Source organism: Camelus dromedarius, chromosome 8 (genome assembly GCF_036321535.1).
Source record: "Camelus dromedarius isolate mCamDro1 chromosome 8, mCamDro1.pat, whole genome shotgun sequence".
Taxonomy (NCBI): domain Eukaryota; kingdom Metazoa; phylum Chordata; class Mammalia; order Artiodactyla; family Camelidae; genus Camelus; species Camelus dromedarius.
The window spans coordinates 31666780-31692251 of NC_087443.1; the positions used below are offsets into that span (position 1 = coordinate 31666780).

The 25472-nt window shown below is 35.6% G+C and overlaps 1 protein-coding gene and 1 pseudogene across 1 annotated transcript in view; both read right to left on the minus strand.

Annotated features, from left to right (window-relative positions):
• MCU (mitochondrial calcium uniporter) overlaps positions 1 to 19897 on the minus strand; it is a 199191-nt gene extending 179294 nt beyond the window's left edge. Inside the window, exon 1 of the mRNA XM_064488075.1 lies at positions 19848 to 19897. The gene's annotated coding sequence lies outside the window, so the exon portion shown is untranslated. The remainder of the gene's footprint in view (positions 1 to 19847) is intronic.
• On the minus strand, positions 10083 to 10176 carry LOC116156101 (U6 spliceosomal RNA; annotated as a pseudogene).
• Positions 19898 to 25472: the final 5575 nt, after the last annotated feature.

A 25472-nucleotide genomic window follows, 5' to 3' on the forward strand; every position in this document is an offset into this window, starting at 1 on the left:
CGTTTGACTAATAGTTACAGGCTGTGTACACTGTGTTGGCCATTGCATCAGAAAATCCAGGGTCACACCCTCAAAGTAAATATTGCTTCTGGGCTCCCCAGTAGCGTAGATGAATCTAAGTGTGGTGATACAGAGATATCTCAGTTTAACAGGGGCCTCTAGCAACTATAAGTGACCTAGTGCAGTGCTTCTTGCACTTTACGGTGCATAAGAACAGCCTGGAGAGCTTGTCAAAGCAGATGACTAGTCCCCACCCCAGAGATTCTGATTCAGTAGGTCTGGGTGTTGTGAGAAATTTTGCATTTCTGATGCACACTTAGGTGAGAGGGAAGCTGCCTATCCCAGGACCATGCACTGAGTAGTACTCATCTAAAAGAATCTGTGAATAAAAAAGTCCACAAATTCTGAATTTTAATCACATTCCTGTTTGAGTGCAAATCTGATGACTGTAGAAGGTGCACTAGGAGAACAGAGAAACTGGCAAAAGGTGTATATTTCTTGCCTGGATAGAAACATGATTCTTAGAATAGTAAAAAGCTGTACATATTCATTTGAGATCCTCCTTGAAACAATTAAGAAAGGGCCTTTTGCTATATGATGATACTGGGATGATGTATAAAATTAATGGGAGTATTTGTTGAGTTGATGAGTTTAGCCATAAATTAGAGAAATAATTCAGCTTGAAGCAAATATCCTGACATCAAGCCCTTCAGGGCTGTATTTTGATGTTTCTGGACCTGTGGTGGCTAGATTCACAGCATCAGCATCACCTGGGAAGTTATTAGAACTGAAATCCTTGGGCCACACCCCAAATTTACTCAATTAGAAAGTCTGGAAGCCTGTGGTGTAACAAGCCCTCCAGGTGATTCTAATGTGTACTAAAGTCTGAGAATCACTGCCAGACTAGTGGTTCTCAAATTTCGTGTGCATCAGAACCAGAATTACCTGGAGTACTTGTTTAAAATACAAGTTCTTGTTCCTTCCTCACTGTGAGCTTAAATTTTTTATTTTAATTTAATTTTAGTTTAATTTAAATTTAAATTTTGGGAATTCCCACGCAGACAACATTTGAAGAAACAGTGCCCTGAACAGAGGCTTTTAAACTTTTTTGACCAGGACCCACATATTACATCAGGATTCAGTAAATATAAACATGTTTATTAACTAAAGCAAGAGTTTCACAAAATAATACTCTTATAATTGCAATGCACTCTGATACTTTCTGTTTTATTTATTTAAAAAATGCTTGTGGCAGAACCACTAAATTGATTTCATGACCCACTAATGGGCTGCAACTGCGGCTGGAAAAACATGCCCTGGATCAGTGGTTTTCAAACTTTACAGTACGTCTGAATCACCTAGAGATCTTGTTATAACACAAATTCTAAACCAGTTAGACTGGGATGGGGCTTGAAATTCTGCATTTCTAACAAGCTTCCAAGTGTTTCTAATGCTGCTAATTCATGTATTACCCTTCTAATGGCAAGCCCTAAGCCATAACAAGGGCAAGAAGGTAACAGCGAACTTGGTGCCTCTCCCTGTCGTGAATCTACCCCTCTTTACGATAGTGAACTTTAGAAGAAACTGCAACTAGACTAGTGGTATTATCCTGCCCAGATGTAGTGGACAGTGAGTTGTCCTTAATATCATTGCCAGTAGCTATGGGGTTCAAACTGTCAACCTACGTGGATGTGTGTAGGCACTGATTCTCAAAAGATATGTAGACTAGTGCATTCATGACAACCCAGCAGGAGGTTGTTGTCTTTTATCATCTACCTGACTTAATGCCAGGATTGGAAAAATAAAAGACTAAGATCATTTAGTTCTAGAACAATGATTTCTGTCTTGTGTCACAGTATTAAAATATCCCTTCATACCTAGGTAAGGAAGTTCAAAGTAGTTCAAAACAAATGGGACATCTCATTTGCTCCCTTTTATTAACTACCATAGGTTTAACTGTTAGACCATTACCATCAAAGAAATATCGTTCTCTCCCCATTTCAATCTAAATATCTTCCATTCTTTTTAAAATTTTATTTTTTTATCAAATTAAGGTAATATATAACATAGATTTAAAGGTTAATAATGCTAAAATGATTATAACAAAAATGGTGAAACACTGCCCCTCCTCTCCAAAACTTTCCCAGCAACTAGCTACCCAGAGGTGGCCACTTTCAACTTTAAAAACAATTTCTACTGGCACTTGCCTTCATCCATGTTTCTAAATAATATATGTATGCTGTTATTTCTTGAGTTTTCTATTTTAGACATTATTTACTGACTTCCTTCTAAAGAAGATGAGGGTTTGAAAATCTTACACCTACACCTACATATTTACTTCTCTTTCTAAATTCAATTATATCATGATGTTTCATGAAGTTGATAATTAGTGTTTACATTATTAGGATTACATAAATACTATGCAGTGCTGAGCCATGAGATATACTATGAAAGCATTTTTATATAATTTCTTAGCTTTTCTGAACTTTATGATTGTCTCCCACTTTCCCCAGTTAGCTCTTTAAAAAACAAACTTAGAATGGTTTTAGATTTACAGAAAAATTGTAAAGAAAGTACAGAGGTGTCTCCTAAACTATAATCAGTTTCTCTTATTATTAACATCTTACATTAGTATGGTACATTATTGTTACAATTAGCTAATTGTTATAATTTATGAACCACTATTGATACATTATTAACTATACTTCATAACTTATTCAGATTTTCTTAGTTTTTACCTACTCTCCCTTTTCTGTTCCAGGGTACCACATTATGCTTTGCAGTCATGCTTCCTCAGGTTCCTCTTGGACCTACATCTGACAGTTTTTCAGGCTTCCTCGTTTCTGATGACCTTGACAGTTTTGAGTACTGCTCAAGTATTTTGTAGAATGTCGCTGAATTGGGATTTGTCTGATACTCTTCTCGTGGTTAGATCGAGGTTATATGTTTTTGGGAGAAAAACCAAAATGGTAAAGTGCCATTTTTATCTTTTCAGTGTGCTCACTGTATCTGGTTGTTGTTGTTTTTCCCTCCTGGAGTAATTTCTTCTAGAACCCTGTGCCCTGTTCCAGTTTGGATTTGGTGTTGTCTCTATGGCTGCTGTCATCCTGAGATGCACCTTCACGGTTTTCCTTGGGATTCTCTTCACCTTCCTGCTGTATTAAATATGTTTCCTGAATCTCTTTTCTTCTTTTTTTGGTTTAGTTTTGCATTTGGGTATCCTCCAGTAGCCTCCTGAGAAAGAGTATATAGGAGATATTTTTTTTTTAGTCCTTGCAGTCTGAAATGTCATTACTGTTACACTTGATGGATAGTTTTGATGATTTTGTTGTGTTGTTTATTTGATCATTTCTTCCACTCCATTTTCTCTGTTCTTTCACAGTTGTATGTGGGACCTCCTGGATTGATTTTTTCATTTTCTTATCTCTTCTCTCCTATTCTTCATCTCTGACTTCTTGTGTTAACTTCTAGGAAGTTCCTGTATATCTTTAATTATATCATGTGTCTAATTTACCAGAGTTATTTATTGTTCTCTAAATGTTTTTTTTAAAAGCAAACTGTTCCTATTTCATGAATGAAATCTCTTCTTTTATCTGAGGAAACTAATTTTTAGAAATATTTTTTCTTCAGCTCCCTGTACTCACTCTGTTTACTCCAAGGCCCTTTTCTCTGCATCTATCTCTGGCTCACTTGTTAACAGAGTCTCTTCACTTTCTAGTGATTCTTGAGTGTCCATTCATATTTAAGAGTCAGGGACTGAAAGACCTGATTGCAAGTTTATTGTGTATGAGTGAGGCTTATTGCCTAGTGGGCATTCCTGTAGGGGGAGAGGCTGGTCAGAGGCTGCTGCTTGGGAGCACTGACTGGGTACTAACATTCTAGGAATTAAGCGGGGAGGGTGTAGTCTCAGGATTTGGGAGACTCACTTAATCCTCTTTTTAAGTTTTATGTCTCATTCAGGCCCTCTACTTTGCCTAATATCTCTGTCTCAAGGCCTTTCTAGTTGAGTTCAAGAAGATATTGCTAGTCTGAATATGTTAAAATGTCCTCTAAATACCTAGTGAAACACAGTAATGTAAAGCTATACAATATGTCAAGTTACTATGATGTTTCTAAATCCTTCAAAATTCAAAAAAAGAAAAAAGATATTGCTAGAGTGAAGGGATACTTGCCAGGGGAACAGAGAATCTGTGAGTCTGACACTCTTTGTACATCAGACTGTCAGCCTACTCACCTGTGTTCACTCACTCCTCAGCCTCTGATAAACCTGATACCTCCTATTACTGAACTTTTTCAGCTGTTGCAACATAATCAGCTTGCTTGTTGGCTTCTCCTTTGGCAAAATAGATTTCAGTTTCTCTTTCTCTGTTTAACCAAATTAGTGACTAGTTGTCCATCTGTTTTGCACCATCTCGATTTCCTCCCTTTCCATCTCTATCCATATCCAATAAGTCAGAACCTTTTGATTCTACCTTCTAAACATCAGTGAAATTCACCACCCCTTATGTCTCCATTTCCATTGTCATTGTTTTAGTTCAGGCCCTCATCACTTTTCTCCTACACTGTTGCAATAAAAATCTACATATCCTATGTGTTTTTAATCTTTTTCCATATCCACTACTCCCCAAATTTTCTTTCTAAAACATAAATCTGATTATTTTACTTCTCTATTTAAAGTTATTTTAAGAGTTTCTTGTTACTTACTAGAATAATTCCAAACACTTCACACACAACTCCCCTTCAACATCTGGACCCTGCATTCCTTTTCCAGTCTCCTTCCTTGCCACTATCCCCAATGTGGTACTCCACATTGCAAAGCAAACTATTTGTCATTTTCTGACACACCTTTAAGACTTTCCAAAGCTCCTTTCCTCTCCCTAAACACCCTTCCCTTTTCCTCTTTCTGGCAGAGTATTACTCACCCATCCAAGCTCAGCTTAAACAACACCTCCAAGAAGACTTTCCCAATCCCCAAAATGAATTAAGTCATTATCTCCTCTATACTCTCATAGCACTTCTCACAAACCTCTATTATAGTCTTTTTACATTGTGCAGTGATTGTTTATGGGTCTATTTCTCACACAACCTTTCCTACTCATCTGTGTACCCTCCTTTTCCCTACCCACCCTTCACCCCTTGGCCTGTAGCACACCTACAACATGGTAACAAGCAACTTACGTGTATTGAGCCCAGGGCTCTTAATAAATATTTGTTGACTAAATGAAGGCAACATATGAGAGATTTGAGGGAGTCTGAGAGTCCTACCCTGAGGATTTCCTTAGGCCCTAATTATACATGTTTACACAAAAAATATACTTGTAGGCACATGTGTGGACTTCCTTAATTGTGACTAATGACAAGACAGGCACATAAATTTTGGACAGGCAAGACTATAGCTAATGCAGGCCTGACCATAAGCCATTTTAAAACTGGCTAGAATGTAACTACCAGAAAGTAGGAATTTTAATCTTTGTTTATTGTTATATCTTCAGTGCCCGGTGCATAGTTAGTTAGGGTACCTACAGGAAACAGGTGGCAGGCAAGCTCAAAATGGGATAATTTGAGGAGAGATCATTTATAAAAGTATAGGTGGAGTATAGGGGAACCACAGATGACAGTGAAGTAACACAGAGTTTCTAACAGTGAGAAGCTGTTACCACCACCCTAAGCCTAAAGGGTAGAGTGGGCTACCCTGCCTTGAGAAGAACAATGACTGTCAGCCACGGCCCCCTGCTGCCTGGAATGGTCACCACTATGAAGGTAACCTCAGTCCAAATCATAGCACAAATGCATGTGGAAAAACTCAGGCTCAACGGCTGGAATTAATACATAAGGAGTCTAAATCTAGCACAGATTCCTGCCTGCAGCAGGAATCTCTGAGCCAACGTCAATGTGTGGCACCACCACCCTTCCCTTCCAGGTTGGGGAATTGATTTCATGTCGACCACTTTCTCTGTCAGTTATGGTTCTATTGCCTACTCAGCCAGAAAAGGCCTCTACTACTTCTCAACACAGTGCTCCAGGAAGCAACTACCAGTAAATTGCTGTTACCTGGTATAAAACCTATTTGCCAAACTGGCTTTGGACAAATAAGGATATAAGTAGGATTAGTAGGGTCTTTTCAGTTTGAAGGAGGTTCTTAGCCATCAGCTGGGGACACAGAGGTTGGGTCAGCTCCAGAGAGAAGGGACTGCCAAGTGCTAGAATAAGCATCTCTTTTTCATGAGCCCCAGAGAGCCAGGCTAGGGTTCATGTTAGGATACTGGTCCTAAGGGAAGAAATAATGCAAGTCAACAATCAAAGTGAATATGCTACAGATCAGTCAAAACAATGAGAGTTGAGCTAAAGGCATATGGTAGGTATATAGGATATGTTTGTCAAAGCAAGATTGATTTCAGACTCATTTGCTGGTGGAAGTTATATTTCTAATATACTATTAGGCTTGATGTGGATTGACTCAAATTTGGTGCAACTGAGCTCACAAAGTTAGAAGATCTTAGGTACCTGCAGCTAAGTGGGGCAAGATAGGGAAAGGAGTAATAAATGGCTTTCTTTTCTCCTTTCCCATCCCTTTAGTTTTTTTCCTAAATTAAGCCAAAAGCTTTTGCTGTGAATGCTTAATTAAAACAAGTATATGAGATTATAATAATTACCATTTACTTAGTATCTAGTACTATGTTTTATGCTTTACATATGCCTTCATTAATCTGCATAACAACTCTATAAGGTAGATATAAGTATATTTATTTTACAGATGAGGAAATGGAAGTTTAAAGCAGTAATAAAGCAAATAAGTAGCAGCTTTAGGGTTCTGATCCAAGTTTCTTTGGCTTTAAAGCCTGTATTATTTCTGGTACTTCAGCTGCCTATGCAATCTTCTTGAGACCATGACTTCAATCAACTTCAAGTCTTGGATTCCTCAGGGTCATCACAAATGATGAGAACAAGGAAGTTTAATGTGATGAGGCCATAGGAGAATGGATATTAGTACATTACCAAATATTGGCACAGTTAAGAGTAACCAGAATATTTTATCCATCCTTAATTCTTTTCATGTTGATTATTATACTTAACATACTCAAATTACTTTCTAAGAGAAATCATCTCACCCATGGTCCCTGATGCTACTTTTCTGTTTCATACTTTCCCTCCCCAGGTAATGTGGCCTGGCGACAAACACCTGTCCTAAGAGCTGCCAGTCCTTAGGCTAGCCTGTGTCTTCCTATAGAGCCTGGCATGAAAAATCAAAATGAGTCAATTGGCTCAAATTTTCTCATTCAAATACTAGAGTTGGAAAATACAGAGAATGGCCGGTAAGGGTAGAATTGGAACTGTGGTGGATTATGGCAAACTGAAGCAGAAGCTGTGAGATAAAAGACAGGAAAAAAACCAAAAAAACAAAAAACAAAAAACAACCAGATAAACAAGTATGTAACTCAGGGTCCTAACAAGAAACAGATGGCATGTGCAAGTGACGATAAGTTGAGGAGAGTTTATCTCCAAAGAAACTAATTACAAATGTGTGGGCAGGAGAACCACAGTGATAGTGGAAGTACCCAATCTAGGTATCGAGGGAGCTATTAGCACTCACAGACCTGAAGGAATGAGGGAAAGAAGAGATTGCAAGGGAAGAGTTGTGAAGAGTGAGTCATCCTGAGAGGAGCAGTGATCTGTGGATGAGGGATACAGTCTGCCTAACATGACCTTGCAGGGAGGGAGCCAAGAGAATAACTACACTGACCTTACTCTGTTGCTATAATCTATATAGGCCAGGCTTCCAGGAAAGACAGCACTGTGGAGAAGGGTGAAGGGTGGATCTGGAGGGGCAAACTAAAGATATTTTAGGCACAGCAAGATAAAAGGAGAGAATAAAGCAATGAGTAGAGGGAGGAGAATAGAGTAGAGAAGTAGAGAGAAAAGGTGCTATAAAAGAGAGAGCATGCTCTGAAAGGACAGCTAATTCCTAGAGTTGCCTCAGACCCTGATGACTTCCCAGTTTGAAATCCAGTTCCAATTTTAGTCTAAGTGTAGCTTTACAATAGGCTCTCTTCCATTAAAATAGTCTATGGTTAATTCTCCATTTCTTGTAATTCCAAAGCCTAATAAAATAATGGGTAAGGGAAAAGTTTATTCCTCTTAAAAATTTTGCAGACATTGGAGAAACGTAGGCCACTTACTGAGAAAGAATCATAACACCCTCCTCAGCTTTTTGTAAAGTGCCCAGATTTAAACATAAAGGTGTCAGTGTTGTGAAAACCACTTACCATCAAAATTAAGAAATTATTAAACTGACCTAATTAAATGAACTCTCGAATTATGGAAAACATAGGCTGCTCTTTGGAAGAATCACAGATGATTCTGCAGGAAATTAAAACAATACATTTTTCTTTAATTGCCTCCCCCCAGCTTTACTGATTTATTGATATATTAAACTGCTCATATTTAAAGTGTACAACTTGATCAGTTTTGATACATGTATTCATCACCACAGTTCAAACATTTCCATCCACTACAAAATCATCTTTGTCCTCTTTGTAATCCCAGCCTCCCTCTACGCACATCCCTAAGCAACCACGAATCTACTTTGTCACTACAGATTAGTTTGCAGTTTCTAAAATTTTATATAAATGGATCAAACTGTATATATTCTTTTTTGCCTGCTTTTTTTTGCTCTGCATAATCATTCTGAGATTCAACTATGTTGTTGTGCATATCAATAGTTCTTTCTTTTTATTGCTGAATAGTTTTCCTTGTATGGCTATGCCTCAATTTGTCCATTCATGTATTTTTTTTATTGAGGTATAATTGACATACATTATATTAGTTTCAGGTGTACAACATAATAATTTGATATTTGTACATATTGTGAAATTATCACCACAAAAAGTTTAACACCACCATACATGGTTACAGATTTTTTTTCTGGTGATGAGGACTTTCAAGATTTACTGTTAGCAACTTTCAAATATACAATATAGTATTATTAACTATAGTCGCCATGCTGTATATTACAGCCCCATGACTTACTTATTTTATAAGTGGAAGATTGTACCTTTTGACTCCCTTCACCCATTTTGTGCCCTCACTCCCTGCCTCTGGCAATCTCCAATTGTTCTCTGTATCTGTGAGCTTGGTTTTTATTTTTAAGAGTCCACATATAACCAAGATCATATGGTATTTGTCTTTCTCTGCCTGACTTATTTCACTTAGTATAATGCTCTCAAGGTCCATCCATGTTGTTGCAAATGGCATGATTTCACTTTTTTATGGCTGAAAAATACTCCTCTGTGTGTGTGTGTGTGTACGTATATGTATATATCCATCTCACATTTTTTTTATCCATTCATCCATCAATGGACACTTAGGTTGCTTCCATATCTTGGCTATTGTAAATAATGCTGCAATGAACATGGGGGTGCATTTATCTTTTCAAATTAGTGTTTTTGCTTTCTTTGGATAAATACCCAGAAGTGGAATTGCTGGATCGAATGGTAGTTCTATTTTTAATCTTCTGAGGAAACTCCATACTGTTTTCCATAGTAGCTTCACCAATTTACATTACCACCAACAGTGCCCAAGGCTTCCCTTTTCTCCATATGACCATCAGCACTTGTTATTTGTCCTTTTGAAAACAACCATTCTAACAAGTATGAGGTGATATCTTATTGTGATTTTGTTTGCATTTCTCTAATGATCAGCGATATTGAACATCTTTTCATGTGCCTTTTGGCCATTTATCTGACCTTCTTTGGAAAACTATCTATTCAGATCTACCCATTTATTAATTGGATTTTTTTTTTTTGCTTTTGAGTTGTATGAGTTCTTTATATATTTTGAATATTAACCCCTTGTCAGATAAACAATTTTCAAATATCTTCTCCCATTCAGTAGGTTGCCTTTTCATTTTGTTGATGATTTTCTTTGTTAAACAAAAGACTTTTTTTTTAATTGAAGTATAGACAATTTACAATGTTGTTAGTCTCTGGTGTACAGCATAATGATTCAGTTTTACATACACATATATTTTTTCATATTCTTTTTCATTATAGGTTACTATAAGATATTGAATATAGTTCCCTGTGCTATACAGTAGGACCTTCACGAATATGCACAAGGGCATTACTAATCTTCTCTGTATTGTTTCAATTTTAGTGTATGTACTGCCAAAGTGAGCACTGCAGAAGCTTTTTAGTTTGAGGTAGTCTCTTGTTTATTTTTACTTTTGCTACATTTGCTTTTGGTGTCAAGTCCATTAAAATCATTACCAAAACTGATGTCAAGGGCCTTTTCACCTGTTTTCTTCTAGGATTTTTATGGTTTTAGGTCTTAACATTTAAGTCTCTGATCCATTTTGAATTAGTTTTTATGAAGTAAGCTAGTGGTCCAATTTTATTCTTTTGTGTTATGGCCAATGAGTTTTCCCAACATTATTTATTGAAGAGATAGTCTTTCCCCATTGTATATTCTTGGCTCCTTTGTCATAAATTAATTGGCCATATATGTTTGGGTTTATTTCTGGGCTCTCTATTCTGTTCCATTGATCTTTGTGTCTGCTTTATGCCAGTATCATCTGTTTTGACTAGTATATCTTTGTAATACAGTTTAAAATCAGGGAGCGTGATGCCTCCAGATTTGTTCTTCTTTCTCAAGATTGCTTTGGTTATTCAGGGTCTTTTGTGATTGTCCATTCAAGCAGTGATGAATATTTGTGTTGTTTCCATTGGATATTACACAACTGTCAATTTAAAGGCAGGAATAGGAATAATATTTTTCTGGAAGACCCAGAGATGTTAGAAGCAAGTGTTTCAGTAAATGGAAATTCAAAGTACTAGATCGGGAGTCAGAAGATCTTGGTCAGTTATTTATTGGCTGTGGGTCTTGGGACCAACAAATTTAAACTTGCTGAGCTTTGATTCCTTCATTTGTAAAAGAAGATCAATAATACCTGCCTTGAGGGGTTTTGTGAGGATTAAATAAAATAATTAATACATTTAATCTTTCTTTAAAATATTAACTTTGATCCCTATAAAAGTAGGGAAAGAACATTGAGAAGTTAGGGAACAACCCATTTTATTTTTCTAGGCCTCTTTGAGGACCCCTGTATTGCAAACCAAAAGATGCTATCAAATATGGCTCTGAGCAAAATGATAAAATATATTGGTCAATGACTCCTTCATCCTCTACCTCCTCTTCCCTCATCCTTTCTCCTGCTCTTCCCTTCTCCCTCCTTCTGTTTGTTATTGTTGCTGGGTGACTCTTCTTGAGGTCAAGATCCATTTCTTTTCCTCTGGTTTCATATTACTCAATATGTTATTCTTATATTAAGTTACCCATGAATATTTACTGAAGTAATAATAAGTACTTCTATAGTGTCTTATAGATGACAATGTATTTTCAGATACATGATTTCATTCTGATTCTCAAGACTCCTCTGGGAAGTTAGATGGTAGATAATATCATCCTCACCATCAGATGAGGAAACTAAGGCTTGGAGAGGTTAAAAAACTTGCTGAGAGAATAACCTAGCTCTGCTTCAAATGCCAGCTTAGAGTGAGTGCCTTTCCCCTTGGCACACTGCCTACCAATATTCTTGACAGGATTCAGGTGGGTACTTTAGCCTCTACTTAAAACCAATACGTAAAATCTTTGCAAGAGAAAAAAACCAAACTTTATTTTTAGAAAACTGACAGTTGGTGGCATTTTGATGTTTTCACTGCTTTTACAGGGAAACAAAGGAGATCTGAAATGTTCAGGATATAGTATTAGGACTGTAAACATTTTGCAAAATTTGAGGTGGATATAATTATTATTCTCCTTCATCCTAAATACAATTCTGAGCAAAATAAGAATTTGTTCTATAAAGTACTCCATGCCAGTTAAAAGTATTTTTTTTCTAGAATATTGTTTCTGATTTAAACAGTATATAAACATTGCCACAGGATCATTTCCCACTTTGTCTTTTCTCTTTTTATCTAATCTTACTTAAAACAGTTTTTTGACCTATTGCAAAGGTATAATAATTGATAGCACATATACATCTACTTTGCATTTTTATCTGTGTAAAAAAGTTCAGGGTTTTCATTTTCTTTTGGGTTAATCTTCCCCTAACTCTCCTGCAAGAGCATTTTTTTTTCCTGTAGATAAAAGAACAAGAAGTGGTTGGGGATTCTTCTTAGATAATCACTTCTATTTCTATTGCTCCTTCTTAAATTAGATGTTATCTCATAGGATCTAAATTGGTGCTTTTTATGGTTATCACATGACAAAGAGCTTGCAAATGCACCCTGATATGGGATAAGCTGTACTATGTACTATTCATAATTAAAGTTGTTGATATTATTACTGTAAGTCCTTATTTTGAAAAATATAATTAGAACTATTTATTTATAAAGAAGAATTTAACCTAGCTGGATTACAATAATTCTAGATCCTTCTCTAATAAAAGTGAATTGTTAAAGACATATTTTAAAAAGTCATAAAGACTTAGGTAAATATTTTTAAATTCATTTTCATATAAATGAAATTTCATATTTTATAGTCTGAATTTATAATAAGGCTTGTAAAATATTAAGTTTTCTCAAAATCTAGAAATTCTATAAACCTATTGCTAATTTTTTATTAGTTTGATACTAAATGCTTCAATAACTGAAGAATGCTAATAGTTTTCAACTCCACAGAATTATTGGCTATATTTTAAATGCACAGATAATGCACCTGTCTTGTTCTAGAAATTGATAGCAATCCTACAATACTTTAGCCTGATGAAATTTAAAATTTATCAAACTAAAATTGAAAGATTAAGAAAGAAAGACCCAAGTATACAATTTAAAGTTATAAAGGCAACTACTAGGGAAAAAAAACTGAAAGGAGAGAAGATAAGGAAAAGTGAGAAGTAATTTAAGAGTGGTAAATTTTGTATCTTTCCTAATTAGCAATCAGTAGATATTGCTGAAAGTTGATAAATCAAGAAATGGAAATGTCTTTATTTTTATTTTATACCTTACAACATGGCTTAACTTTTTATGGTCATGTGCATATATCACTTTCATAATTAAAAAATTAAAACACAGCAAAGTACTGTTTTTTTTTTTTAATGTGACTTAGCTACAGTAAGTATTTTGAGCTTCAATTTCCCAGCCCTAAACTAATTCAGGAGACAGGAAGCAGTTTCCCAAGGGATGGCTGTACTTTAATTGCTACTCAGAATAAAGCCTTATCTAGGTTGTGGACTTGTGTTCATTACTCCTCATTGAGAAACTAAAGTAAGTGGGCTGTTCCTACCTAGGGCATAATGATGGTAAGCAGAGGTAAAGAAAAAGATGATTTGCTAGCCCCTGGTCAAGAATTAATAGTCCCTTAGAATAGAAATATTGAATGTGCTCATGGAGAAATAGGACAAACAATAATTGGAGTCACAATCTGAATATAGTTAGTATTTCTGACTAAATGCTTTAGCTTAGAAAGAAATTAAATTTTGAAGAGGCTGGAACCTTGGCACAGTAGTTTGCATTTAGTAATTTTCTATTGAATTAAGAGAGGAATGTATAATGAACTATAACAATACTAATACTGGGCCCATCCCTATGAATCCAAAGTCATTTGAACTGAGAAGCCATCCTGGAAAAAAAAAGGATGGTGCAGGGAGCCACACCACTTGTTGGATTGGGAGGAGAACCCTTTAACATGTAAGGTGCCTGGAGCGTCTAATGTTTATTATTTCTCTTATTTTTATGAAAATTCCTTCTGATATATTCTGACTAGCACTGTGGCTGCCCAGTAAATATATGTCTCAAGGGTCTAAACGGAAGCTTAAACCTAGTGAAGTATGACACACCCATAAAGCACTCCATGACTATCTATGACCCATGAGTCATTACTGTAACATCTTGTTGGTGTGTGTTCTGTTATGTATTTATACTATGTGCACTCTTGAAAACATGTCATTAAAATTTCAGTACAATTAATTACTTGTAAAGGAGGTTAAAGCATTCTTATTTTAGAGTAAACAGCTGTATGGAAGGAATTTAAGATGCTTACTATGCTAAAAAATATGGTAGTTGAGTCCATCATGATTACACAACTCTTATATTTATGAACTAAGAGATTCAGTTGAGGTGAGGATGCCCTGTTGCTTAACTGCTTTTGTCTGGGTTCCCCTATAAGCACACCCAACAAGAAGATTCAAATACAAGTAGTTTATTTTGGAGGGTAGGGGAATGAGGAAGTAAATCAGGTTGGGGGAATGGGGAAGTAAATCAAATGAGGGCAGTCAATAAAGGGTAAATTATTATCTAGGCAGCTACTGAGGAAATATGAAAGGGGCACCAGAAAATAAGACTAAATTTCCTGTCAGATTTCAAATGGAGCTCTGACTTTATTTTTAAAAACTAATGTATTCTATCTTGTGCATCCAAGCTTGCTGAGTGAGATTCACACCCGTTTAGCTCACCATCTGTAGTTGATACTGATTTACTGATTACTATTATTTAGCTTAGAAAGAAATTAGGTTTTGAAAGGCTGGAACCCTACTAGCTCAGTATTTTGCACCCAGTGAGCATTTAGTATTTTCTGTTGAATTGAGAGAGGAATGCATAATGATATATAATGATAGATACTAATACTGGGCCCATCCCCATTAATACAAAGTCATTTGAATTGAGAAGCCAACCTGGAAAAAAAAATTGGGGCAGCGGACCCCATTCCAGGAGAATTATTCTAGATAATTTGTAATTTTGGATCACATTTCAGGGTCATCTGGATAAGTATGTCAATCAGATTTATAGCAAAATATTTGACTATGTATTATTTCATTTTTTTACTTCAAGCATCTCATTATTTTGTTACGTTGTGAAATATATCAAACATACAAAAAATAGTATTCACATGCAAATTTTACTTTATTTGCTTCATTTAAAAAAATAAGCAAAAAGCACTAGATAAGTTAAAGCCCTGCCATTTCATCTCTTTCTCTTCCTCTTTTTTCTCATGATAATGACTATCTTCAAGGTGGTATGTATTCTTTCCATGTTTGTTTTTATATTTCTGCCTTATGTGTATCCATGAACAACACAGTACTTTTTGTGTGTTTAAAACTTTAAATAACTGGCATAATATTTTATATTACCTTTTGAAATTTACTTTTTTTGACACATCATATTTTAGAGATTTATCTTTGTTGTTATATTTACACTGTATAGATTGCTATTATATACATAAATCACTTTGATTGCATTCTTCTAGTGGATATCAGTTTTTTCCAATTTTTGCTATTATAAAAAATGCTGCAATACACATGTGCTCAGTTTTTATAGGATATCTGCATAGAAATTGCTTCTCTCTTCAGGTGGTTTATAAGAACTTTTGCAAGGTACAAGTTTTTACTTTTAGGTCTTAATTGGGATTTATTTTTGTGTATACTGTGAGGTAGGGACCTAACTTTATCCTTTTCCATATGGAAAAAATATTAAAATTTTTCCTTTTTTCACATTAAACTGAAATATTTCAGATATGTATCTCTCAGATAAAAACTTAAGAAAACAATCACAATGTTATTATCACACCTAAAAAATTAACAATAATTCCCTAACATTATTTAATCTCTCATCCATTTTGAAATTTCCCCAGGTACCTTTTCATAGTTGATTTCTTTGAATCAGAATTCAAATAAAGGCAACACATTGTATTTGGTTGACACATCTCTTAAGTCTTTAGTCTATTACACCTCCTCCTCTCCCAATTTTTTTGCCATTTATTTATTTAAGAAACAGGGTCTTTTGTAAAAATTCCACATTCTAGATTGATTGCATTCTTGTGGTATTGTTTAACATAGTCATCTATGTTGTGGGGTTAAGTGGGCTGTTGCACTGGTGGTAAAAGAATTTACCAAAGACAAAGGATGAAAATAGAAAAGGAGTTTATCAGGTGCTCTGCCATAGACAACAGCAGGCCACACAGATGAGAGATGCCTGTGTGAGCACCGAGGGTCTGTTACTGAGGTCTTTTATTAGGGAGGGTTACATAAGGTCCCAAGGGGTCACAAGGCACCTAATCGGCTTATGCACAAGTCTCTGATTGGTTGTAGGTGAGGTAAGAAGTTTAGGGTCTGTGAAGGGGCAGTGGGACTTATGACTCTGATAAGGTAGAGATGTGGGCTGAAACAAACCAACCAGAGCTGTTGTGAAATTAGGCATCACTTAGGGCTATTAATCTGTTAGGGCAAACATGCCTAGTAAAGAATGTACTTTATCTTTTGAAGGATCGCAGGCAGACATCTGAGAGCCCAGGAATGGGGGTTGCTGAACTTCGAAGGATGCCAGTTGGCCCCACAATCTATCCAACACATTTCCTGTAAGCTAGTAATTTGACCTAAATGCCTGACTAGATTCCAGTTCAGTCCTTTTGGCAAGGACACTTCGTAGGTGGTTCTATGTACTTCCTATTTCATTACAGCAGGAGAAACATAATATCTGATTGTCCAATTTTTTGAATCAATATGCTTTAATTTTTTAGAACAGTTTTAGATTTACAGAAAAACTGAGCATATAGTAGAGTTTCTGGATTTACCCTACCTTCACTCCTGCAGTTTCCCCATTACTTACATCTTGCATTAATATGATATATTGCTGCAATTAATGAACTAATATTGATACCTTATTATAAACTAAAGTTCATCGTTTATTCATGTAACTGAGCGGGACCCTGTGGGGCCCTCCCAGGTACAAAAGCCCTTCTGTGTCCCCATTTCTTGTTTATAGAAAAAGGTTTTACTTTCTTAAACTTTCCCTGAGTTCCAAAGAGTAGACTCAAGTAGTTACTAATTAGAGGAGTTATGGAATGCAGAAACAAAGGAAGAGCAGTTAAGCAACATAGCTTGAACAGTAGTTCAGTGATAAAACAAAGTCCTAGTTCCTCTTCATGGGATATACATAACAATCTAACTCATATCTTTGAATTGTTCTGCAGAAACTATGACCCTGGCCCAAGTGGAAGATGGTGACTACATGCTGACCACAAATAAGTAGACCCCAGACTGGTTGGTACCAGAAATTTGATGATTAAGATTCCCAAAACTTCACCCTGTTACCTCACCACCAACCAATCAGAAGAAAGTCCATAAGCAGCAACCCTCACCTCAAATGTTGCCTTTAAAAACTCTTCCCTGAAAGCCATCAGGGAGTTTGGGTCTTTTGAGCATTAGCTGCCTGTCTTCCTTGCTTTACACCCTGCATATAAAGAAAGTTATACTTTCTTTCACCACAGCCTAGTGTCAACAGATTGGCCTTGCTGTGCGGTGGGCAAGTACATTCAAGTTTTGGTAACATTCAGATTTCCTTAGGTTTTAGTAATTGTCTTTTTTCTATTCCGGGATCCCAACCAGGATATCAAGGCTGTCTCACTTTTAATCATGTTAATTTTGACCAGTAGGTTCAAGTATTTTCAGGTAGATGGATCCACAGTAAAGTTCTCCATTCAATCTTCCTCTTAATGGTTTTAGTATCTGTTGGTAATCATTGCCTAGGTCCATTATTTCATTAGGAGTTGCAAAATTGTGGGTTTTTAAAATTCTGTGATTTCATCTGTAATTGTTAGCTAGAATTCTCCTATAAAGAACTTCCCTTTTCAGCTATTTGGTTACTGTACAATTTACCTTGCATAGATTTTAATGGTTATAAATGTTAATGATTCTAATATACCTATGTGATATGTGTGAGAAATTCCAGTTACTTTTAACTTTTAAATTATTTGCACAAAAGTACAAAGAAAATATTTTATACTGCTAGTCAAAAGCTGTGGCTTTTATCTTCCTCTAAATAATTTCTGCCACTTATGCAGACTGCTCTAAAACATGTTGAAAGGCTAATCATTAAGTTGCTTTAAAAGAAACAATTATAGTGTATTTGTTTGAGCCAAAAATTTCCAGGCACTTAACTGGTATTAATAATTAGTCCTCAAAGATTTTTTTTTTAAATTTAGTTATAATAAATACTATTCCTAATTAATTTGCATGACGTAGTGACAAATACCATAATAGTTTATAGCTGAAGGAACTGAGACCTAGAGAATTAAAGAAAGTGGTCTGAGGGAATTCACTAATTTAAATACACAGAATAATAAAGAGAATTAATAATAAAAATATAAAAGGGTATAACCCGTCTACAAAGGTATGACATGTCATTTGTTTCCCTTCTACCCAATACAATCTACTTGTGTAGAGCAAATTTAACTTTCTAATAGTAAAATATATTACATAATATTAGAACAGTAGAAAAAGAGTAAGTACATAGTAATCAGTCAATAAGTGTTTCTAATAAAATACAGTTGCCTCTTGGGATCTAATTAACAAAATAGTCCCCATATTCACTATTTACTTTATTTTGCTCACAAACATCAATACCACAATTATCTACAAATTAAGGTGGCATGATCCAAATTTTTAAACAGATCCCATGTAAGATGGGTTCCTTGATTAGTTCTTGAAAGAACTTTTCACATTTGTCCACCTCATGAACGTATTACCAGAAAGTATGTTTCTAAAACTGGGATATATACTCAACTGAATATGCTAGGCTTAGCTAATTTGTGCTGATGAACTGTGGAGGTAATAGCTGAGGATCAGAGAAACTTAGAATGGATACTGAAAGAGTGAAATGATGTATCCTAGTTGTGGTCTGAGACTAACTGCAGTTATGGGAGACCATTGCTTGTCTCACTAATCTTCCTCTTCTAAGTTTCCTCTTAAGAAAAGAAGCCCACAGGAACCATAGCAAATCTACTTCCCGAACATACATGAAGAAATGGATTTGTGCAGAACAAGAGGTGGACTGTGGTAGTCATGGAGGTGCCCAACTCAGATTTCCCTTTAAGAGATTCTGCTGCAGGGAGCATAGCTGATTGACAGCTAACACACTTTTGGGTCTAAAGCTTTTGGGTCAGGCCATGCTTCCCCTAGGCTATTCACAGTCAATGACTGAGCACAGCAGGTGTAAGAACCAGTCCATTCCTATACAGAGCAGGATTCCTTTAACTGGCAACTTCAGCTCAGGGATTTCCCACTGGCCTGGGTGAGATTTTCTCAGAACTGTTCTGGGTCTGAGGCTCTTCCCACACAATCCACACAATCCTTCCTTCCCTCTCTCCTGTCACAAGTGTTAGACCTGCATCAGTCTCCCTATATACTCCTTCCCCTTTCCCCTTTGTCTTTCATCAAATTTCATCTTGGTGTCTGCTTCTCCATGGATTCAAATTGACATACTTTACGTAAGAGTTTAGCCCTCTTGGTTTACACACAACTGTTTATAGCAAGCACAAACAATTTCTTGGAAAAGTATATAGATCAATAGATGGCTTAAGATTAGAATTACTTTAACTTTAAAATAATAGTAATGAAAATTTACATGTAAATAGTTGAATGGTTCTAAGCTCTTAATTAGTGATCAGAACATCTCTTGGGTTTTTGGTCTTAGAAGGTGCACCTATCCACTATGTAAGTACTATTCTCTAGTTTTGAGAAGGTGTGATTATGTATAACAGAAATTTCCTTCCAAAACTCTTCATAAATGTTATAGTAAAAGCAATTCAGAATTCAAATTCTACTTTTTCACTTGTTCTTAGCTTTTAAGAGTGGCTGTGAGATATTAAGTAAATCATATCAGCAGAAGTAGAATCAGGAAGTAAAAGGAGGAAGAGGTCAATCATAGTTCATGGTTTATTAATATTTTTTCTCCTACCAGCAGTAATACTATAGCTTTAGTTTGCTTTTTTTTTTTATAGTGCAAAGCAGACATAAATGGAAATAAGAAACCCTAGGCATCCTCAAAGCCAACTGATACTGGGCCTAATTTACCTACCTTGCATCTTGAATACTGTTCTGCACCATGCTGGGAAAGCTGTGGATCCCTTGAATGTTTTCTTTCGATTTCCTACCAGAAAAAATAAAGTCAAAGTTACGTGGCTTTGGATAAAATCATATGATACCCATCAAGAACAATGAAAGGAAGTTTGATTTGGGGAAAGAAGGAGCAGTATCATACTTTCTTGACTTACTTTTAACCCCTGACCTCAGAAAATATCCAGCCCTTAACAAAAAAAAACTTTATCTATACTACATTGTTGACAATCAATATCAAACATCAAAATGGTATTGAAATGTTGAAATATCAAAAATGATACTTTTGTATCATCACAGAACTGCTCCCTTTTCTCTGGAGTGACTGTGAATTGTGACTCCAGGTTGATAAAGAAATAAACGTGACAAAAAATGTAAATATTAGAGTTTGTTATTTTAAATGTTTTAAGGGATAAAAATTAGGGACTCTCCAGATAATGCTGCTTGGGGTGTACATGCAGTGTTTTATTTTCTATTATCTAGTGAATGTATTTAAGTGCAAATACTTGCAAAGGACATTTGTTCCTTCAATTAATATTTACCAATTTACCACAATGGGCTAGGTATTGTTCTAGGTTTTAGGATATCTGGAGATCCTTAAAAGGGAAGATGACTCCCTATTTGGCCCTAGAGACACACTTAGCTCAGCTATTCTTAGTGATGGCCTACTAAGTTTGTCTCTTGATGGGGATTTTATGTATTATTAAATCCTGGATTATGTAGTTTCTTTCAGTTCTCTTTCTGTAGTATTGTGCAATTTATGTCTGATAAATAGCAATCTAGATACCAATCTGCTGTTTTTTGAAGAGATGCCACATCTGAAGAAATTCTAGGGAGAACAGAGAAAACAACGAGGAAGAAATTATCAAAGAAATAAATCAAGAAGATTTAACAGAGCTAAAGCACACAGTACTCTGATAAAAAACTTACTGAGTGGCCAGCAGATTAAATAAGAAAAAAGCCCACAGAATGGCACATATGCTCTGGGGAAAAAAGTGAAGATGCTAAGAACTTTCAGAGAAAAACATAACAGATCAAGAATTAAAATTTTATCTTACTTCTTGAGACCAATACTGGAAGCTAGGAGACAGTGGTATAATGTCTCAAAAATCTTCAAGGAAAATTATTTCTAATCTAGAGTTCTACACCTAGTCATGCTATCAGTTAAGCAAGCATACAGCCAGACTAAAGACAATTTCAGACATATAAAATCTCAAAAACTTTGTTACCACCACAAAGAATAAACTTAAAAAAAAAAAAAAGGAAATGCTCATTGAAAAAGAGGGAGAAAAGCAAGAAAGAAGACAAAGGATCCAGGTACTAGGCAATCCATCTTAGGAGAGAGATGGAGGGAATTCTCAAATTGATAATGAAGGCAAGTTCATGGATAACAGCTGTACAGGAGACCAACAAAACAAAAGACAGAGATGGGGGTTCCAAGAGGCACAAAAATTGGAAATGACAGCCTTTCTAATGAGTTTGAACATATTAATAAAAATATTCATTCACAACAATATTTATTGAGTGACTACCTTGAGCCACAAATATTACTCTCATAGAGCTTTAATTCTAGCAGAAGGAATAAGATGATAAACATAATCAGTAAATTCTATATTAGAAGGTAATAAAAGTTATGAAAAAAACAAAGCAAAGTAAGGAGGATTAAAATTGCTCTATGTGGAGAGGGGGTAGAGTGTGTATTACAATTTAAAATAGGATGGTGAGGAGAGACCTTATTGACACTTCAGCTAAAACCTGAGAATTGGGCTGGAAAGAACTGGAATTAAGGAGTTAGTCATGTGGCTACCTGGCAGAAGAACTTTCTAGGCAGAGAGAACTGCCAGTAGGGGTGGAGAGATGTGAGAAGGAAAGATGCCAGAGCAGCAGTAGGACATGAGGTCAGAGAGGTTCGTGGTGGGGGATGTGTCATGCACGGCTCTGTAGATCACAGTAATAACTGGCTTTTCTCTGAGGGAAATGGAGATCCATTGTAGGGGTGAAAGGACTGGCTCATACTTTAGAAGGATCACTATTCTGCTATGTGAGAACAGACTATCGGCAGATAAGGGTGGAAATAGGGAGATAATAAGGAGGCAACTGGATTGCCTTATAAAGAAGCAATTATCCTAGTAATTCAAGCAAGAGACGTTGGTAGCATAGACGACAGTGGTGTATCTGTTGAAGGGCTGAAAGAATGATTAGTGATGGACACATAGAAAACTAAGCAAAGTTAAGAAATGCGTCAAGTACTAACTATAGGAAAAACAGAAATGATATAAGAAAGTAAAGGTAATTGTAGTAGTTTACATGACTCAGTTGTGAATAACATTTCTACACTCATAACCATGGAAACACAAAACGTTAATTTAACCAAATATTATTGTATGGTTATATTGGGAGAGTATGTGGTGAGAGTATGGCTAATTTCTTTAACATTCAGAATTCCTATACATTACTTTAAAAAAAATGAGTAGGAAAACATGCAAAAGATACGAACAAACAGTTTAAAGAAAAAAGAAAACGGACAAATGGGTCTTAAACTTATAAAAAGAAGTTTAACTTCCCTCAAAATAAAAGAAAGGAAAGTTAAAACTACATCAAGATGTCACTTTTCACCTAATCAGATTGGCAAAGATCCAGAAGTATGATAACACTCTATGTTGGGGAGGATATGACTAAACAGGCATTTTCATACATTCCTGGTGGGAATAAAAATTGGTACAGCCATTTGGCAAAATCTATCAAAGTCAACCCTTCTAAGTTGGACATGGAGATGGGCCACCCAGATATTCTCCCTTAAAGGAAGGTCTTGTTGTCCCAGCTGCTGGAAGATCTGTCAGCAGATCATCTTCAACTGTCAGGCCCTGCATATTTTGCCTCAGCTGCAAAGAGTTGCCTCATCAAAGGTCAGTGCCTTCCTGGGGCACCCCACATCCAGTGGCTGATGTAGGAGAGTGTACAAAGGCCATTTCCACCCCAGGTGGCCCAGTTTTGATAGGTCATTCAGCTCCATGCCTTCCCTGTGGGGTTGGCTGAGGCTGCTGGTCACCTTGAAAGCTCAGCTTCTCCTGCTCAATCCCACTTCCTCCTTTTCCCTTCCGCAGCTGTTGAACCCAAGGGCGCTCCTTAATAAACATAATGAACTCTAAATTTCTATCATAGAATCTGCTTCCTGGAAAACCTAACCTGTGAAAATTTTGACCCACAACTCCACTTCTAGGAATTTATTCTGTAGATTACCTACACATAGGCAAAATGATGTATATTCAAGGTTATCATAGCATATTATTTGTAAGGGCAAAAATTAGAAACATTCTAAACGTCTGACTAAATAAACCAAGTGATTCAATAAAGGCATGTTTATACAATGGAATACCACATAGCTACATATAAAACTGAGGAAGACCTTTATATAATGTTAGAAAAGGTATTCAAAGTGTGTGTGGAAAAAAAAAAAAAACAAAGTGTGTGTGTGTTTGTATATGCATGAAGGATGTATAAAAACTAATGTCATTTGTTACTCAGAGTAGATTTGGGTGCCTCAGGGACAGAGGTGGAAGGGAGATTTTTTTTTTTAACACCTTTATTGTGGTATGATTCCTGTACAGTAAACTACACGTATTTCAGATGTACAATTTGATGAATTTTTATAGATATATACACCAATGAAATTGCCACCACAATCAAGGTAGCTAACATTTCCATTACTTCCCAAGAGGTAGGGAGATTTTTCATAGTATACACTTTGCACTTTTTGAATTTTAAACCATGTGAATGTTGCATAATGATTAGAAACAATTTTTACTAGTTGAATTATTTTACTTTTTGACTACTTATAAAAAACTATATATGCACACCTTTGATTAACTAAATATTAATTTAAAAGACTCACCTATTACATAAGAAATAAAAACAAATTATACAGGATGATTCCCATTTTTTAAAAAATTGTACACACATACAGATGGACACATTGATACAAACATGGAAAAAGTCTAGGATATACAAAAACTTAACAGTGGTTATCTTTATGGGTAACATTAGCGTAGAAAAGAGGACCTATTTTTTTTAACTCACAATTGTTTGAATTGAAGGGCGTGCATATTCCTGTAGTTAGAAAGTAATGTTTAAAAATTGTGAGACAAGCTAAAACTAAAAAATAGGAAAAAAAAACCCTGACTTACCAGTTATTTTAGAGACTTTTGATGATGCTTATAGAAAGCTGAAAGATTAATTTTCTAAAATAATTTAAGGAAACATAAAGTGTACTTTCTTCGCCCTTATTTAACCTTGATTCATCTAAATAATTGTCTCAATTAGTCAATTTCTTAAAACATCTAGAATCAAATTTTAGTAGCAAATATAAGAAAGCTCCTGCAACTGGGATTAGGATTTTTTTTTTTTTTTTTGCCTTTTATAAAGTCAGCTGCTTTCTTTCTTATTGGTAGTAAATAATTAACTAAAATTACAAAAGAAAATTACCACCTGACTAATAGTAATAGTAGAAATAAAATAAATAAAGAGGTTCATGATAAGTGTTCTAGCCCATTTTGGAATGGAGTCTAAGAAAGAGAGAAATTGGAGAGTTCTTAACTTTTTTCTTTTTAAAAACAATTTAAACTTAGAGAAAAATTGTAAGAACAGAGCAGAGAACTCCTGCATATCACTTATTCATGGTTCACCAACTTCTAACATTTTGCTGCATTTGCATTCTCTCTCTCTAGATATTTTATTTTTTCTGAACCACTTGAGAAAAGATTGCAAACATCATGCCCCTTTACCTCTTCATACACCAGTGTGTATTTACTATGAAAAAAGACATTCCTTGTTGAAAAAAATTCAATTAACTATCAAGTTAAGAAGAAAAAAGAATATCTTTGAACCAAACTAAGGATTATAACCTGGGAAGCAGAGTCTTAGAAAGCTCTGAGAACTGTTCTGCCTTTTAGAAGTCTAAGGCACAGACATACACACTTTCGAGACAAAGGATCATACATCAAAATGACATACTGATATTTTACACAAAACTCAGCAAGGATACATAGTCCAGGTAAGCACCTACAAAGTGAGCAGCAAGTCACCATGACCCCCTACAGAGATGAGAAAGAACACTATTCTTTAAGAAGTTACACTGGTAGTGTCAGAAGAAAGAAAAAAAATTGATCTTTACGGTTGAGCAGGCACTCCCATCTTTGAGGAGCTCTGGTTAATGTGTAATGTAGATGCACCCTGCACGTTAGGGAGGGAGGAGGCCCAAACAAACACATAGAAAGAATTTGATGTTTAATTTTTTCTTGTCCTGCTTCAAAATATAAATTTTATTTCATCACCTTTATGTAACCATCACATAGTTATCAAATGTGGGAGTTACTTTCTTCTAATCTATGTCAATTGTTCCAACAAGTCTTTTACAGCATTTCCCATGCTCTGGTATAAACTGCAGTTTAGATCATGTATCAACTTATGTGCCAAGTCTCTTTAATCCCTTTTAATATGTAACTACTTGTTCCTCAGCATTTTTTTTTTGTCTTTTATGACAGTTATTTAATAGAATGTTCCTCAATATGGGTTTGGTTGATGTTTCCTC